Raw genomic sequence first — 12,222 nt, 5'->3', positions numbered from 1 at the left:
GTAGAATGACAAATTTATTATTATTATTATTATTATTATTATTATTATTATTATTATTATTGTTGTTGTTGTTGTTGTCACGGGCGTGAGAGTACGAATGAAAAATATATTTACAAAATATACAGGGAGTATCAGAGGCAGCTTCAGTCAAGATGGCGGAACAACAACGACACGAGCCTGATCGCATTCGTCATCTTCATCATCTACCTCTCTCGATCCCGATGTCGTGTAACAATAACATCTGCGGTTTGAATCCTGTAATGTTCCTGAACAGTTATGTCATGAGACAAATTGTGAGAAAAACCTCACCATTTTTACTCTTCTTGCAGAGTTCATATTAGGAAAACAAATAAGTGAAGTTGTATTTGAGGCACAGCTTCATAGTTTAATTATCCCATTGATTAAATGAGTAAGCCAGGTGTAACATCATTATCACGTGTTAAATATGTAGTAACCACTTTTCCACGAAGCTCTGAGAAGATTATTATACTTATTGATGCTCTGAATTGTATATAACAAATATGATCATAACAGCTGACATTACAGGGTTAACGTGCCGAAACCACGATACGATGACAGACGCCGTGGCGGAGGACTCCGGAAATTCGAATCTTCCGGGGTTGTTTTCTGCGCACAGATATCGCACAGTGCACGGGCCTTGCATTTCGCCTTCATCGAAATGCGACAGCCACGACCGGGAGAGTCGAACCGGCGACCTTCGCGTCACGAGCAATACGCAGTAAAGATGCATATCTCGGGCGGGTTGCTGCCGACAATTCTGTGTATCGGGTGTCCAGCTAAGGTTAGCCTATAGGTGTTCTCTGAAATATTCTTTCGTTATATTTGTCTACATAGCAGTCACTGATGCACAAGCACACCCCGCAACTCGGCCGCTACATTACGAACGAGCTTTCCATGGACGGCACAGGGGAGCAGTTCCCGTTGACTCCTTCCCCTTAACCACCCCCCACCCCAAAAAAATGCATACAGACTTTAAGTAACCGGCCAACATTCACATTGAAGTAACTATAGCATGGGATGAATTACTGCAGGATGGTAGAGAGGCCGTAAAACATGTAAAAAAAATCACAGCATATCCACGGTGTGAATGATGAGGAGGAGGAGAATACAACTTTATTTGAAAAAAAAAAATCAAAGTATATGTGGTTGGGCCCCTAGACGTCCGGGAGCCCCCTGGCCGACATCTCTTGGCAGGCCCGGTGCACCAGCCACAACTGGTCGTCCGAACCAGTGACCCGAAGAGCGGCCTCCCACGAAGAAAGGGAAGGGTTCGGGATAGGATCTACCGCCATGGGCTTTGGGCAGTTCCACAAGCAATGGAAAAGATCAGCCCGGGGTGCCCCGCAGGTGGTGCAATGTGCTTCGTGAAGAGTGGGGTAAAATAGGTGTGCCAAATAGGGAGAAATCACTGATTTTGCCTGTAGCTGGCGCCAAACTGAACTCTGATTAGGGGAGAAGTGCGGGGCAGGGAAATCTCGTCTGCCGTTCCGGTAACACCTCGTAATCTCATGGTAGGTCCCTCTTGTGGTTTTCTCACGGGTTCGGGTGAGCGATCCCCAAGGGTCCGGATGGAAAGACCTCGGACATGCGCATGAACGCGCTCATTCCCGGGGATACACTCATGGTCAGGCACCCACTTGATAGTCACCGGATGTAGAAGTGAAGGAATGTTGCTCAGTATGCGTGAGACTGCCTTTGGTGCTATGCCCTGACGGAAGTATCGATAAGCGCTCTGGGAATCAGTGCAAATTTCTGTAATGGTAGAATCTGCGGCCGCATGCACCACTGCTAGGGCTAGTGCAACCCCCTCAGCCACGTCGGGGCGTGCCGTTCTAACGGACGCGGAAACGCTAATGCGCCCGTCTTCTGTCATGGCAGCAGCCATGGCCGTTCCTTCAAGTGGGCCTACCGCAGCGTCGACATAGAGGACGTCTTCACGATTTTTGTACCTTCGTATGTAATAATCAGCGCGTGCCTTGCGTCGGCCTGGATGGCGTAGTGTATTCATGTTGCGCGGCAATGGTTTGAGTCGCATGTGTGAATGAAGATGAGTGGGGCGAAGCGTCTGTCCTTTCGCTCTTGCTTCCGTCCGTCCGCGCGACCATCCGTCCGTTCATCCATGCGTCCGTCCGTCTGTACATGCGTCCATCCGCGAGTCCGTCCGTCTGCTAGTCTGTCCGTCCGTCCTTGCGTCCATCTAGTGAACACTCCATGTACCGCCATCTCCCATATCGCATACCCTGTGGCACATACCCGCTCTAGAGCGGGTATGTGCCACCGGTCACTACCTACTACTACTACTACTACTACTACTACTACTACTACTACTACTACTACATACATCGGAGGATGTACAGACCCACACCTTAAGGAGCTTCGCCCCTGAAAACCTGGCGCCACCCCTGGGGTTTTCGCCTCCGGAAATAACATTGTTTCGACAGTAGTGCAGGTTCAATTCACCTTTCTGTTTTGCGGCTGAGCAAAACGGCAATGGGTCGTCCTTCATATAGCATCTGTCATCGTCAAAAACAGCGATGCCGATAACGTTTTCACTTAAAAAAATCCTTCACAGTAAGAAACGCACGCATCAGATGAAAGACACTCCACTATCCCAAGTGTACCCCATTAAAATATAAAAAAAGACTAAGACGAAAAAAAAAGATGCTGCCCCACCCTAATATCAATTTACAAGCGCGAGTATCTCACGCAGCAGCCGATATGGCGTGACCAGCGGCGCTCAGTCATTCCCAGGCGCCGCTACCGTGCGCGCGCTAAGCTTCACCACGCCGCAACCACCCACGCGTCAACCGGGGCGATAAAGGCGGCCCAATTACGAAGCACCATCCCTCATTCACCGTGACGGAATCAAAACCCGTGCCCATCCCGACCGATCACGCTAGGGCAGGTGCGACACGACTATACATCACATGCCCCGATACTCTCATCGACCTGTTATCGCGCCGACGGGGGAAAATGGACAGGTTTGCGTAGAATTACGCAGGGGTCAAAGTATAGATTATTTGCCGTGCTCAACCAGTGTGTCACGTCCGCTGACGTAATTCTCCCCGATTGGTTCTTTGGCGTGTACAGCAGGTTATTTCAAATGCCTTACACAAAAAAAACGCCTGAAATCAGTAGCGGTTGCACTTAGTAGTTACTTGACGCGCAATTAGTCGACGCGGTAATTGACGCCTATGTGCGTTAGCGTACGAAATATCGGTTGTAAAGCATTTTAATGCGGGGCATAGTGTCTTGTTCCCGAGGTTTCAGAGTTAAACGTATGTCGAACACGCAGAATCACTGCGAGTTCACGAGCAGAGCTAGGACGGCCGTATTCGGAGAGCGACAGGCGGATACAGCAACGAGACCAGAAAAAAACCTCCCAGCGTGGGGAAATAAACACTGGCTGGCGCGACGAGAGCACAGACGGGCAGGACGCGGGTTCGAGCTTATTTACGTACCTATGTAGGCCACACGGAACATCCCAACGCGATTCCTCCCGCGTGCTTTCGCAACACGGCTTTCCGATGCAGCCGCGAGCTACGAGGTTCAAAATGGAAAAGCGACACCTGGTCTACTCGATTTATAGCAGGTTCAGACCGGATAGGCAACAACAAAATTAACCGAAGTGAGAACATACCATCGCTGAAGCCCGTGGCGTGGAGTCGGGCTCGAGGTATCCGATGGGGGCTCTCCGAGGCAACGGCGAAACGCACCAATCCAAACACTCCCGCTTCCAGCGCAGCACTTGCGGCTTTCCAGCAAGCTGCCGTTGCTACGGGCGCCAATCACGGTAGGTTATCAGGCCCGAGCTATCCGTCTCAGCGTAGTCGTTGTCGAATGACCAACCGTCGTTGAAGAAACACACACACACACGGGTAACGAAACGTCACAAACTCGGTTTCGCGCAGGTAACACAAAAATATGTAAAAAGAAAAGTCGCGAGAGGCTGCAGCAGACGCTCTTTCGTTCGCTTATCGCCTACTTTCGTCGCCTCAGAAGAGGGGCCCCGTTCTCGAGCAGCTCTCGCTCTTTCTCGCACGTCCTCGTCGTCGCAACGCTAAAAAACCAACTCGCCGCGGAGCCGTGGACAAAATAAGCCACCGCACGCGCGCAGCAGCCACTACAGCGCGGCTCACAAACACCGGCTGTCGGCCGTCGTCACGGCGAGCGAAAGCAGTGAAAACGCGAAGCGCGCCACATGCGCGCGAGTTTCGCTCGCGCAAGAAGCAGCAGACGAGCGGTCATGGTGGCGCCCACTAGCGACGGTTGCGCGCAGCGCGCGAACGGCACGACCGCATCGCCATCCTGTGGTGTTACGAAGAACCATTCCACGCTTCGCAGCCTCCGAGAATATAAGACATGAAGGCTTTTTCTGCAGCATATGGTAGATGTTCGCACCAAGATAAGTTTCAGTGAATTTATCACTCCCAATTAAGGTCATTTTCTCGTAGTTACTAGACTGAGCATTATATATCAAGAAGCTTTGTGCCTTCAAAATGAATGAACCTGGCAATTTAAACTCTTCTCAGTAAGTAGTTCTGGGTTGCTTAGCATCTCTCCAGATTTTGTATCGTGGCCTTTGGGATCAGCTGCGAAGCGAGCAGCAAACACTGAACTTGGAGGCCGAGCGCGGACGTGCTCTTTCTGTTGATTGAACTTGTTGCGTAACTATCCAGCGCGTTGCACCACAGAACACCTTCCAGATTAGAGTGTACCAGAAGTGTTGAGTGGCGTGACCACGCCCCGCCAACTGATCCCTTCCGCGTTGCCCGCAGCGGCGGCGCTGCAGTCAAATAGTACTGGAAGAGCTGCGCGCCGCGTGCAGGAACTGCTATGCGCTTCGGCTCCTCCGTCGCGCTTTCTTGATGCACATTTTTTCGTACCTGCCAATCATTCATGTCTATCACATGATGCCATAGCCTTTGAAGTATGACACGCCAATCTACTGAATTCGTGCTCCATAAAAGCCCTTGTGAGAAATCGAAAATAACTCAGAAAGGATGTGTCTTATATTGACTCCTTCCTTCTTAACTCTTTCTTCGTTGGTTAGGCGTCTACAATATTCAGAATAACTGAGTCAATTTATTGGAAGTTAGCTGTGCTCAGAAAGCTGTGAGATTAAAAAAAAAAAACTCCCAAGCATTTCCCCGAGGGTGAACATGGTTAAGTGCGAATGCACGGGGTGATGCTATGAGGGGTATTTATTAATTCGCACTTTTATAAGGCGCGTTACTGACACCGATATCAGCGTCGCGTCCGTGGCTTATTCGGTAGAGCGTCGCGCTGCGGCCCGCCAAGTCCTCTTTCTTTTAAAGATAGAGAGAAGACTGCGGACGCTGCCGACGGCGGTGGATGGTTTGGGGTCGCTTATAAAGTGTATTCACACTTAAAACAAATACTGTGCCACATACACGCAGAACCAGAAAGCCATAAGTAAAGAGGGGAGAGGAAGGGAATCTGAACCTCCTACACCACGAAATGTTTTCGTAATTTAACTTTTCAGGGTATACTAAAATATTTACACGCATTAACAGTGACCACCAAGTGCCTAAGTTATGTGTCCTGCTGCACCCCCCCAAAAAAAAAATAATTAAAAAGAAATCTGCCACGGGTAGCCCAGCGCCAATAGTTTACAGTAGGCGAAACTTAATGTAGCGTGTTTCTACAAATGAGCACTGTATTCCCGGCTGCGGCGGCTGCATTTCCGATGGAGGCGGAAATGTTGTAGGCCCGTGTGCTCAGATTTGGGTGCACGTTAAAGAACCCCAGGTGGTCTAAATTTCCGGAGCCCTCCACTACGGCGTCTCTCATAATCATATAGTGGTTTTGGGACGTTAAACCCCACATATCAATCAATGAGCACTGTATATTGTATATTTCACCTTTTCGACAGTATGAGGTCTCAAAACTAGTTAAAGTCTAACGTTGTCGGACGAGGAATGCACCGCCTAAAAATAGAAGCTGTACAAATTAAGGGGCTTTGCATGAATATATATATATATATATATATATATATATATATATATATATATATATATATATATATATATATATATATATAAAGTGTGTGTGTGTTTTACTCTGTACACATACAAAGAAGGTAAATTTCTCAAAACAAGATGCACCACTGCCTGCCTACACTTTTGACACTTATATTAGAACTACGCTTATAATATTATAATACAAAACATCGTCATAAACTTGCTTGCTTGCAAGATAAACAATTGACCTTTTTTAATAAGTTTGTGTGCTGTTTCAATAAGTTTAATATGTAATAAGTCTTTCGGAAAGCAATAATTATTATCTACCGCAAGGCTGGCATGATAAAACAGCATCGTCATCGATATAAACGTTGTGACAACGTCACTTGTACTCGGGTTTCTCGTGAAACAATCGATCGCATGTAGGCTCATATGAGGAACACAGTGCTGTGGATATCATTGAGACTGACGACAAAACAAGCGTATGATTTAATCACGGTTTTGATACTTCTCTTATCTTTGTAGTTCGCCAGTAGCGCAGCTCAAAGCGCTGATTGAGTAAGAAGCTAGGCAGATCCGTGCAAATTCCGATTGACATTTTGTGTGTGTGTGGGGGGGGGGGGAGTCGGCAGGTTTTCGAAACAGTGAATGTATCGACGCAATTTTGGCGCGCCTGCATATTCACTCGTGCACCATGGCGAGTAGCAGGTGCGTGCTCTGATAAAGGCTCAAAAATGCATTAAACGCGCTAAAACGAGCAATTACACGCTTTCGCAGGCTCGGGCGCGCGCGCTCCCAAAGCAGACGTTCCTGAGATCTTCAGTACCATGGGACAACAGCGCCGCCGCTACTGTCACCCGCCGGAGAATCAGCCGAGATGCGGCGCGGGCGCCTCGTTCACTCCACTGTCCCCTTCTAGTGCACTGTAGCCAGATGTCCGAAACGGAGTGCCGATGAAGTAAAATGCAAGTTCAATTTACCGGCGCTGGCCAGTTTCGGCCATCACGAACGAACGTTATCACAGATTGTGTTTAACAAGACATGTTTTTTTTTTTTGCATATTCAATTAGGTGTCTCAAGCAGCTCGAAACGAATGAAATGATGAGGCTTTGTCGTCCAAAAATAAAAACATCTCGATTCCGAAATCTCTGCGCCATCCAAAACCACGCACAAGATGTCTCAGGTCTGCAAATGTTTGCTTTGCAGAGTCAGAATTTGATAGTGTAGTTCTAGCAGTTCACGGAGTGTAACTGCCTGTAAATGTTAACGAGTAAGCTGCCGTCCCCAAAAGCCGTAGCAAGGCGCTGTATGATTGATAATATCGGTGTACACGATGAAAACTCCCACACACAGATGGACAAAAGCTTTTTTTTTTTTTCATAAGTAGTGCCCACCACATGTTACCGGATCCAGAATTTTGAAGTGTGGCAGCTTGGGCTAGTTGGTATGACATGGCGATAGTTATAGCGCGAGGACAGAACGACGACCAAGAGACCAGAAGGACCCGGCCGAAGGACACGAACGCTCGTGTCTTTCGTGTCCTTCTTGTCTCTTTGTCGTCCTTCTGTTCTCGCCCAGAATTTCGTCCGGGCAGTTCAGCCTACAAAGACACCACCTGTGATCTTTATTTCACAGTCAGTAATCTGTGTTCTAAGCCCCACAGCGCAGCCTCAGCGATCAGCTACGTCTATAATGTGGCATCAATTTAAACGCTACCTGTGCTTCGAAAACCATGCCCGAGAAAAAAAAACGAACGATCATTACGGTAAATTTCTAAACTAACATGCATGCTTCGTTTCGACCCTCGCCGTCAGCTACATTAGTCGAACAATACTAACGCATGGTGGCCATGCTGTTCTCAATAAATCCCTCAGTAAATGGTACGCAGATCTTGAGGCCACTATTTTTCTCATTGCAAACGATGAAAGCGGCTTCAGAAGGCGAAGGAAAGTTTATGCGCGATTCAAACATCAGCAGCAGCTCACGTTTCGACAGACAAACTGAAACAATGCCGATCATGCCCGATTTGTGCTGCCACATTGGAGCTCCGACAACATAAAACTGTTCGCTTCGCAAAGAAGTCAAGAACGTGAGTGAGTGCAAAGGAAGCCACTTTGAGCCAAGCCAGAGCACAAATATTGGCCTCAGAGATTGTAAAACAAGTTGTAAATTTCGGAGGCCGCAAAATGGCTAAAAGAGTTTGAGTTCTGTCCTTAGATGGCGCCAGTGTACAAAACGCGCGTACACTTACCCCAAACAGGTAGTAATCAAGAGGAGGCTGGACAAACAACGTCTATTGTCACCATCTCTGTCTTAAAACTCTCGGAATGGTAGTTATATATAGATAACTACGCGAGCAACTAGAACTTAAATGTTCGGTCACACGTACTATTATGGTTCGGAAGAATAACGTTGCATAAATTCACACTAAAGGGAAATATATAGTTTGGTTAGATTTATTACTACCCGTGTTGTAATGTACGTTGCTTTCCGTGCGCTCATAAACTTTTTTTTTTTTTTCATCGACAACAGCCGTTGAGAGTCCCTGGTGCCGCTGCTTAATTTGAATCTCCCGCGCCCCATGCAGACCTTGACTTCACCTCCCCGACGGCAGATCACGGCGTTTCTTAGAATTCAGCGGGCGTACGAGAGCTCTACGGCCTTATTATGCAGCACGTACTCTGCCTTACTGCACGTTTTTATTGTGAAAATGTATGTTTTCTTCTCTGCATCTGTAAGCCGTTCAGTGATCATAATAATTGTGGTACGCACAGAGCATAACAGAGGACGCCACTACAATTTCTCGGTTTAGTATTTTGCTCGCTTACAAGTGCTGTTCTCACCTGGAATGGTGAACTGCATGTTAAACACAAGCCCCATATTTCAAGCTGAATTTAATATTTGCTTTTAGTGCCCCTTTAATCAATCGAGAATGCAAGAAAAAACAACAACATGAATGTTTCAATAAACCAGCTGCGTGTAACGCGATGATGTTATGAAGCATAACTTGGCCTAAAGACATCTTGTGAGGCATATATCGCTCACGCTTTCCCATTTATTTGTCATACACTTCTCTGTCATCATCGTTGTCCATGATGAATGTCACAAGGATATACTGAACATGAGGTAGTTGACGATGTAGAAGACTGACCGAGGGCTTTACAGACTTGCCTCACATCTGTATGTTGCTTATGGAGGAAGGAAAGAAAGCAGGAATAAGCATAACTCAAAACACAATGTGGCTGTACTGAAGTCCATTCCCCGTGAAGTCATCCTATTTGCCTCGGTCACTCTCAGAAATTCGGTGCAATACGCGACAAGTTTGACAGGCTGTAAGCTCAGTGTGCTTACTTCGTATAGCTTCAACACACAAGATAATACTCAGGTGGATATCCATTTAGCAAGCACTTTACATTTTCTCCGGATATGTTAGCTTAGCCGTTTTTGTCATTTATTAAAAAGTGATAGTTACAAAATGCGAATGTGGCAGCCGATATTTTATTGCACTGGTGTCCGGGATGCAATAACAGCACCCCGGACACGAGTGCTTTTTATAACAGCAGGCGCAAATAGTGGCGTTGAGAGAAACTGAAACACAGTGCAAAATGATGTGTATAGGTTTGACTCATCTGTGGCTCAAATTTAATGCGCTTGGTTCTCTCCTGCCATTTTTTTTTTTCACAAAAGTTTCTTTTACGCCAGTGTTCTACCTTCAGTCACCGCTTTTGTCCGTGTACGTCTATCAAGCATCGCAGATTCGTCCGTGAATTGAAACTTGCCGGTTTCCGCACTGCCAACATTATACTTATCCCTGCAACAGATCAATACGAAGTACGCTTTCAGTGCTGAATTGACTGTCCCGCGAGCTCCTTGAGGCACGGCCGAAAGTCGATTTGTAGTGGCAGTCAACTGGCCCGGTCGCCATACCACTTAGCTGAATTATACTATACATGGCTATCATCATCATCATCATCAGCCTGACTGCGCCCACTGCAGGACAAAGAGCCCTTCTATCTTCCGCCATTCAACTCGGTCCTGTTACCACTTTATACCTGCACATTTCCTAATCTCATGGGCCCACGTAACTTTGTGTCTCCCCCTCCCCCACTTGCCTTCTCTGGGAACCCAGTCAGTTACCCTTCATGACCAGCGGTTATCCTACCTACGCACTACGTGCCCGGCCCATGTTCATTTCTTATTCTTTATTTCGACTATGATACCCTTAACACCTGTTTGTTCAATGACCTACTCTACACAGATATTTTACACGACTATGACCTTCCTCAAACAGAACTCCGGACCTTTTCTTCATGCTGACGACGCTGCGATACTTTTCATTGATTAATCTAGTCGCTATTTGCCGCTCAAATGACAGAAAGATCTCAATTATAACATCTTAAGCCGTCGCCGTCATAGCTCCTTCAGTACTATAGCCCCACGAAAACTAAGTTGCATTCCACTGAAATGACACAAGATTCTTCCATATCAAGTTACTATCAAACTGAATGACGTGCTCATAGCTTCTGACAATGAATGCACTTTCTTAGCCGTTATTATTGACATCAACCTAAAATATTTTAACCATTTCACGCACTTAGGAAAAAAAAACTAGCATTCCGCATTAAAATTTTCGTCGGATCACCTAACGATTTTAACATTTCAAACTTAATCAAATTTTACTGTCTCTTTATACACATTCAATAATTATTGCACCACTACATGAAGCAATGCACATCTACAGCTCATTTATATCCCGTTAAGAAGTGCGTAATGTTCTCCGAAGGCTCCATCATCATCAATCAACGTCAGTCACTGCACCCACTGGTGCTGGCTTGTGCGCATCCAGCCTTTAGCAGGAAATGTCGCAGACTTTTAAAGTTGTATCCGACTATAAGTAATTCAGTGACCACAAGTGGACACACAAAATTCAAGGTGTTCAAAATATTTATTGCAGAATGAACAGGGCGCAAATTTGAGGTGTGTACGCATTTCTCTGTGTGGCTTATGATGAAATGGCTACCCGCGGTCTGCAATTATGCAAGTGAATGGGAAATAAATTCTATTTGTTCCTGGAATACCCGATCAGACACGCCCCGGTGGACCCCCCCTCGGAGGGGGTCCGAAGTTGCTGGCCGAAGTTTAAACTATGCCCATGTTTGGTTCGACGAAAGAAAAACTCCGCGAGACGTGCTAAGAAAGAAGTGCACTTTTCGATTGTTCACGAGAGTTCTCGAGTGATTTGAGTGGGTTGAACTCGTCGACAAGTATTTTTCGAGTAAGACGAAAATGACAAAAGTATCATCGCTATTTAGGACAACAGCATTGACGGTGATGACCACGAAGAAGAGGTTTCAGTTGAACACATGTTCGCTTTTTTTTTCTGTTTAATCATTAATTATTGCTCAAAATACGTAAAATTTAACATGAGCAACTCATGTACTATCCCCCAGTGTCGGTGTACGAGCCATATGAGAAGAACCACCATGAAAATTCTCATCATCATCATTATGTGTTAAGGGCACCCCTTTTCAACTTCATTTTTGCTACGAAATTTCACCGATGATACGATGATTATCCACGCACCTTCAATTTATTCTTGAAATTGTAAATTAAGATATCCTGAATTAAGCGTAAACGACTTGAAATTCAGAGCTCTGGCAGTTTACATTTAAAGTTGTGAAGAGAAAGAGCCGCTCAGGTATGCTCGCGACGTCGTGCGCGCGAGGACCGCGTGCAGAAGAAGAAGAATCACCCTGCGGCCGAGACGCCCGCGGTCACGACAGAAGAAAAGCCCCGGGCGAGGACTCGACGTTGACCGAAAGCATTGGCCAAGCTGCAGGCAGCTCCAAGACCACGACGTCCCCTGGCCCCTGAGAAAGCCGGCGTCTGTCTACACCGCTCCTGGTTGGCCGCGAAGTGACTCGGGTGACGTGCGCCGCAAGAGCACCCGCCATGTTGCACAGTACTTCCTCGAGGACTGAGGTAAACGTCATGCGCAGGCGTACGTCTTCTGCTGGCGCCACGAGAGCACCCGCCATGATGCACAGCACTTCCTCGAGGAATGAGGTACACGTCATGCGCCGGCGTACGTCTTCTGCTGGCGCCACGAGAGCACCCGCCATGTTGCACAGCACTTCCTCGAGGAATGAGGTACACGTCATGCGCCGGCGTACGTCTTCTGCTGGCGCGATGACGGCCAAGATGCTGCGCAGTACTT

General features: G+C 47.0%; 1 protein-coding gene and 1 long non-coding RNA gene across 2 annotated transcripts in view; one reads left to right on the top strand and one right to left on the bottom strand.

Moving 5' to 3' along the window:
• The window catches only part of LOC119181229 (rho family-interacting cell polarization regulator 2-like), a 336,392-nt gene extending 332,311 nt beyond the window's left edge, over positions 1–4,081 (bottom strand). Inside the window, exon 1 of the mRNA XM_075874992.1 lies at positions 3,662–4,081. The gene's annotated coding sequence lies outside the window, so the exon portion shown is untranslated. The remainder of the gene's footprint in view (positions 1–3,661) is intronic.
• Positions 4,082–6,422: 2,341 nt separating this feature from the next.
• LOC142774165 (uncharacterized) lies at positions 6,423–7,150 on the top strand. Its single transcript, XR_012886345.1, has 2 exons — positions 6,423–6,487; positions 6,783–7,150. It is a non-coding gene; the product is annotated as an uncharacterized LOC142774165 (long non-coding RNA).
• Positions 7,151–12,222: the final 5,072 nt, after the last annotated feature.

The sequence above is a fragment of the Rhipicephalus microplus genome, chromosome 10, assembly GCF_043290135.1.
Source record: "Rhipicephalus microplus isolate Deutch F79 chromosome 10, USDA_Rmic, whole genome shotgun sequence".
NCBI lineage: Eukaryota > Metazoa > Arthropoda > Arachnida > Ixodida > Ixodidae > Rhipicephalus > Rhipicephalus microplus.
Note: the sequence above shows the minus strand (reverse complement) of the source record. Positions and strands in the feature narration are given on the sequence as shown.